The sequence below is a fragment of the Psammomys obesus genome, unplaced genomic scaffold (genome assembly GCF_907164565.1).
Source record: "Psammomys obesus unplaced genomic scaffold, mPsaObe1.curated_primary_1811, whole genome shotgun sequence".
NCBI lineage: Eukaryota > Metazoa > Chordata > Mammalia > Rodentia > Muridae > Psammomys > Psammomys obesus.
This window is the reverse complement of record NW_026585698.1, coordinates 14562045-14569253: the sequence shown is the minus strand read 5'-3', so window position 1 is coordinate 14569253 and position 7209 is coordinate 14562045.

Genomic DNA, 7209 nt, shown 5'->3' with positions numbered 1-7209 from the left:
CAATCTGGCACTTTCTCAGACAACTAGGAATAGTGCTTCCTCAAGATCCAGTTACACCACTCCTAGGCATATGTCCAAAATATGCTCAAGTATACAACAAGGACATTTGCTCAACCATGTTCATAGCAGGTTTATTTTTAATAGCCAGAACCTGGAAACAACCCAGATGTCCCTCAACGGAGGAATAGACACAGAAATTGTGGTACATTTACACAATGGAATACTACTCAGCAATTAAAAACAAGGAAATCATGAAATTTGCAGGCAAATGGGGGGAACTAGAAAAGATCATCCTGAGTGAGGTATCCCAGAAGCAGAAAGACACATATGGTATATACTCACTTATAAGTGGATATTAGACATTTAATATAGGATAAACATACTAAAATCTGTATACCTAAAGAAACAAAGCAAGAAGGAGGACCCTGGGTAAGATGATCAATCCTCACTCAGAAAGGCAAATAGGACAGACCAGAAGAGGGTGAAAACAGGAAACAGGATAGGAGTCTACCAGAGAGGGCCTCTGAAAGACTCTACCCATCAAGGTATCAGAGCAGATGCTGAGACTTACAGCCATATTTTGAGCAGGGTACAGAGAATCTTATGAAAGAAGGGGGAGATAAGAAGACCTGGAAGAGACAGGAGCTCCACAAGGAGAGCAACAGAACCAAAAACTCTGGGCATAGAGGTCTTTCCTGAGACTGATACTCGAACCAAGAACTATGCATGGAGATTACCTAGAACTCCTGCACAGATGTAGCCCATGGCAGCTCAGTGTCCAAGTTGGTTTCCTAGTAATAGGAACAGGGACTGTCTCTGACATGAACTCAGTGGCTGACTCTTTGATCACCTTTCCCTGAGGGGGGAGCAGCCTCACCAGGCCATAAAGGAAGACAATGCAGCCAGTCCTGATGAGACCTGATAGGCTAGGGTCAAAGGGAAAGAGAGGAGGACCTCCCCTGTCAGTGGCCTTGGGGAAGTGCATGAGAGAAGATAAGGGAGAGAGGGTGGGATTGGCAGAGTATGAGGGAGGGGGCTACAGCAGGGATACAAAGTGAATAAACTAATTTATTTTAAAAATAAATTTTAAAAAAGGTTCAAAATGACAAAATTTACCTTAAGGTTATTATGTAAATTCTTTTATCTTTATAATAGATGTTATGTCCTTACTATTCTAAAGGTTGGATTCTCATCAATTTTAGGTTTATGTAAGGAGAGAGATAATGTCACACTGCTCTAAAAAGGATAGTCAATCTCAAAAACTGGTACTTCCACAGAATCGATACCAAAGGGCACTTTGGCTTAAGAAATATGTTCTGTTGGTGAATGTAAGGACTCAAAATTAGGCTGGGAGACAAACATGCAAACTGCATGCTTCCCACATCAAAAAACGTTTAAATGCTGACTAGATAAAGGTGTCACACTGCTCTGGGAACCATCTTATCCTTTCAAATGTGAGATGGGGAGGGGGGATATGTCAGTCATGCTTGATGCAAAAAAACATACAGGGGGCTTACAGGTGGCAAAGTATATGCCAGCCTATTTAAGTGCTAAAAATTCAAATATTACAATTCATATGTTTAAAAGGCTGAACCATCCAACACATATCAAAAAAGGGGCAAGCCAAAGAATAGCCACAACCAATGTAAAAATATAGGTACAAGATGCCTAGGGAATGTTTAATGCTAAAGGTAAAAGGGACTTTATATGAAGTTTGGCTATAAAGGCATAACTTCCCATTTTGTATAGAAAAGGGGATAAGACAAAAATAGCTACAACATATATTAAAACCTAGGCCTAAACCTCTAAACAGATACAAGATGCCTAAGTTTCTAAGTTAAAAAGTTTATATAAAGTTTACTTAAAACATGACTTTGATAGCCCTGCAGACTATCAAAGCAGATGCTGAGACTTATGGCCAACTGTTGGGCAGTGTGCATGGAATCTTATGTAAGAAGTGGGAAATAGTAAGATCTGGGGAGGACAGGAACCCCACAAGGAGAGCAACAGAACCAGAAATTTGAACACAGGGGTCTTCCCAGAGACTCATACTCCAACCAAGTACCAGGCATGGAGATAACCTAGAACCCCTGCACAGATATAGCCCATGGCAGTTTAGTGTCCAAGTGGGTTCCATAGTAATGGGAAGAGGGACTGCCTCTGACATAATCTGATTGGCCTGCTCTTTGATCACCTCCCCCTGAGGGGGGAGCAGCCTTACCAGGCCACAGAAGATGACAATGCAGCCACTCCTTATGAGATCTGAAAGACTAAGATCAGAAGGAAGGGGAGGAGGACCTCCCTATCAGTGGACTTGGGGAGGGTCATGTGTGAAGAAGGGGGTCGGAGGGTGGGATCGGGAGGGAAGGAGGGAGGGGCTTATGGGGTATACAAAGTGAATAAAGTGTAATTAATAAAAATAAAAATAAAAAAATTAAAAAAAAAAAACCATGACTTTTCAAGGCAACCAGCTTGTCTCTCTAATGAGAGGCTTTCTCTTGGGAGATAGGTAACAACTTGGCCTAATACAATAGGCACCCAAGAGCCCAAAAAGATATTTTAATTTATACAACCTTGTTGTGATTTCAACATAATGATTGTATGTTCAATAATAATGGTAACGTATATTACTGATCCCTTTACATGGAAGAAACTCTGAAACTGACTGAGACATAAAATATGTCTCCAGCCAGAACTTCAACAATACATGGCCAATAAATCCTTGGCTACAATATCCTCAAATTTTATTATGCCATTCTTTTAATTGGTATAGATAAAATTGGTTTATAGTTTACTTTCATTCTGAATATCTCATACATTTATAATTTTAGGACTGTATAATGCTTGTGAAAAATTATGTTTGCAGAACAAAAGGACTGGACACTGGAGACACTGGATCAAACCTGACAGAGTTCATCCTTCCAGCATGCTCAGACACTGACACATCTGTTCCAGCATCTTGCATGTTCCAGCATTCTGCTTGTTCCTGCCTCACCTGCTTCAATTGCTGTTTCTCATCAAAGCCTGCCCCCAAAGGAACTTTGAAGAAAGCTACTAATCTCAGTTGGTTCAGCATTTTGTAGACTATTCCAAACAGGACTTCTATTAAGCTTCAAATTTCTCAGTATTCAAAGACTGGACCACAAATGTTAATGCTTGCTTAATTAACCATTTTTCCCAATTTCCTTTGAGCCCCCTATCAGGATTTCTATGTGTCCAAAATGTCAGCCAAAAGAACATCCAATTTTCCTTAAGGGGGTTGGGATAGGTTTTTGGTTGTTTTCTGTGGCTGTGAATATTTATTGTCATTGGGAGATGGTTATAAATTATTGATGGTCTTATTCAGAGAGAAAACAAGGTTAGACTCTGGGATTTCTCTCTTGCCATCGGCCTGCAGTGACACCTGAATACCAGTGAAGGCTGGGGAAAAGGGTAGGGCGACACAAAGGACACCAAGTCTAGGTTCTGATCAAGGTGTTGTTTACTGAAAGTCAGGTTAACACTTAAACAGCAGGAAAGTACAAACAGTTTCTCATGGAGGCAACTTTACTTGGTCAAAACATACGAGGGCTCACTCAAGGTTACACAGAACCTGCTGTCTGGTTACCATGGTTGCACAGAATTTATTGTCTAGTTCTCAGGGTCAGAGCCCTCTGCTGTGGAACTGCCAGGGTCAATCTCTGAGACACCAAGCTTTAGATTAAAGCCAGGGGCAAGAGGCCGAATTCCACTGCTCAGGCACTCCAATTTTGCCATTAACTCCAAATAGGCTGCAACATTCTCTTTTCCTTTTTCTTTTCTCTATCTTTCTTCCTTAGATAAGGAGAAAAGGGGTTGAAAAGAAAGGGGGATACAGGGATATTTTATAGAAATAAAAAAAAGTAGATTATTGAATCTACTCAATTTAAGTATTATTTGTTATTCTCCAATAAGGTTATTTTTAACTGTGGGATAGGATTTTGTATATTCAAAAATAAGTCTATTTCAATACATTGGTAAATTTTAGTATATTGATAGAAATTCAAGCTTGCTTCTAATACTTTTAAACTGCTTTTACCAACTGTTTAGGGTATTAGGTAATACAAGTTAATTGTTAATCAACTCATAGCCATGTCAGACACTAGTCTAATTCATCACAGGAGTATACATCCTAGGTGTAACAGATTTTGTAGACAGATCGATTACATAAAGACAGGTAGTCTTCAAAAACTTCAGAGACCTACAGAATATGGCATTTATAAACATATTATTTTAAAGATTCTTTGACAATGAGACAGGACATCTCCTGGTAGCACGATGCCTACCTCAAAGAAGATCATTAGCATCGAAGAGCCTCCATATGGAGATGTCTTCAAAAGGGGCAAACTAGCCAATCAGGCAAAAAGAAAATGCCCTCATTTTATGACAGACAGAATTCTGCCAAAAATGGGAAAGCTTAAATTCAGGATAAGTCGATTGTGGAATTCTGCCAAGACAGGGTAAGCAAGTCCTAAATGGTTCCTGCTTCACATATGTCTGTCAAATATTCTGAGCGAGAAGGCTAAAGATGGCTCCAATGTTATAGAGTTCTGGGTGATTATTCAGGCAGCAAACTGTCTCTGCCAATTTTTTAGTTTTTAGTTTTTTGGAAGCTGTTAACATGCACTTCCTATTAATTCCAGTAATTAATTTTATTCCTTATCAAGTCTCTGGTGGGGTTAAAGACCATATAGTTACAGTTCCACAATTAAGCTTAAGTTGTTTAGAATTTAAGAAAATGTTTTCATATAGGTAATCCCAATAGGGATAAAAATTAATTTAGGTATAGAACTCTAAACTTGTCAAGATAGGATAATCAATCACTTTCTCCTAAGTTGCCAAATACACATGGACTGGACATACCATATGTAAATCTTACCTAATAGTTTTCATAACTGTTTTATATTATTATTGTATTAAAAGAAAAGGAGCCTTTTCTTTTAGGGGGGAAATGTTGCTATAATACTCTTTTGGAATGTATACAATTTACTGTTGTTCATTCAAATGCTGATTTCTCTACCCCACTATCTGGTTTCAATCTGGACATTGCATGGTGATGTTTATTCTAAGGGTCACCTGTCTCAAGTTTGTGTAAACTTGCCACCATTTGTTTTCTGTATTTTCAATTAAACGACCAACCAATACTGAGCAATAAAGAGAATAGGATGGGACATCCTGGTCTGGAAGGGAGAAGGAAGCAAGTGGGAGGAATAAGAGAGCAGGGATTTGCAAGAGAGGACTCTGAACCATGAGGAGAAATGAACCAGACCTAAGATATGACTAAAAGCAAAAATAATGGGTGTAATCTGAATGGTAGGAATCTATGCAGGCTTGAAGGTTTAGGATGGAATAACTATTGATTAGCATTATGTTCTAGGTTAATTAAATAAATCCTAATCTCTGTGTGGTGATTTGGGTATGCAGCTGGTTTAGGAATAACTGCTGCTTAACTAAAAGATAAATCAATAATATTAATAACCCACAACACTTGTCTGTTAGAATACACATCAGAATGGAGTTTTGAGAGGGGACTTCTGGGTGCTTGTGAGGAAATTTCAAGAAAAAACGAGTTCCGTTATTTGTTGAAAAACATGAAATTGTTCTTGGAATGTGCTTTCATGCCCCTCCCAGTTGTAGTGGGTAGGAGTGAGTTCACTTAGTTATTTTATATGCCTCTATAGAAAATCATTGTTCACTGTACTTGTATTTTTCTTAACTCTCAGAGTATAAATTGTCTGATGCTCTGAATAAAATCAGCTATTGTATTGCGACTTTAGTCCAACTCGTTTATTGGCTCCACTCTCCCAGGTCCCACTCCCTCTGGAGTGACAAATTCTGTCCTTAATAAAGCAAAGAATAAGGCTTTTAAGTTAGCACAGAAAAAGAATAATCCCAAAGTAAGTAGAAGTGTAACTGAATGAGACAAAAACTATTTGGAGAATAAAACAAAAATAAAAGGTTACTGCTTGGGAAAGTAGACCAGAAATCCTGATAAAACTATGACAATATATTTAAAATAAGACAGTGTCTTGAGGTTATGAAGCAGTCTCACTAAGTGGCCCAGGCTGACACAGAACTCAAAATCCTGAGTCAGCCTCCAGAGTGCTATTACAGGCAAGCCTCAAGACAGCTGACTGAAGGTTTGTAAAATTAAAGTTGTGAACACAACCAAGCAAAACCTTAGTTTGGTTGTTTGTTCATTTGTTTAGATAGGGTCTCACCTGCAGCCCTTCCTGGCTAGGAACTCACAGATTATCTATCAGCTTCTGCCTCCCAAGAACTGGGATTAACAGTGTATACCCAGCAAATCTTTGGTTTAGTAAAGAAAAAAAATACATCACTTTTATAAACTATCCAATAAAATACAACCACTCTCTTTGAAATTCTTTAACATAGTCATGGACCTTTGGTAGCAAGTCTCATTAAAGCCAAGAACAAGGCTGGGCAGTGGTGGCCACTTGCCTTCAATCCCAGCGCTCAGCAGGCAGACCTTTGTGAGTTCAACATCAGCCTGGTCCACAGAGTGAGTTCCAGGCCAGGCAGAGCAGCCTCAAAAAAAAAAAAAAAAAAGGCCATACTTATCTCAAAAAACAAAACAGAAAACTTTGAACAATGGATCAATGAGATGGCTCAGTAGATAACAGCTTAATGGCCCAAGAGGCCCAACCACCCACAGACCAGGAACCATGAACAAGTATGTGGTGGAGAGAAGGGAGAGAAGCCAAATGGTTTGTGTACTATGAAGAGGCAGGTGAGGAACTGGGGATGAGTAGCCTGAGCTGCCACCTGAGGCCGTGGTGATGTCCTGATCCCTGAAGCAGCAAGTCTCTTCCATGTCCAGGACCCATGTTACCACCAAAGGCCACGCAGATGTCCCTGTTCAGGAACCATGGTGATGTTTGAGGAGTCCCAGTGAGGATCCAGTATTGATGGTGTAGCAGAGGCCAGAGGCTCCAAACCAGACCAATGACTCAGTGCAACGAACATTTGCAAGTAAAGCTGTTTGGACAAAAGGGTAAACTGTGTGACACACCACAGCTTTCACAGAAAGATTATTTTTTGGTGGGGGAGGGGGATGTTCGCTGTTTTCTTTTGGGGGTAGGTTGCAAGGGCAGAGAGTGGATATAGAGGGAAGGGAGATGAGGGGGACTGGAATGCACTGTGTGAAATTCACAAAGAACCAATAAAAAG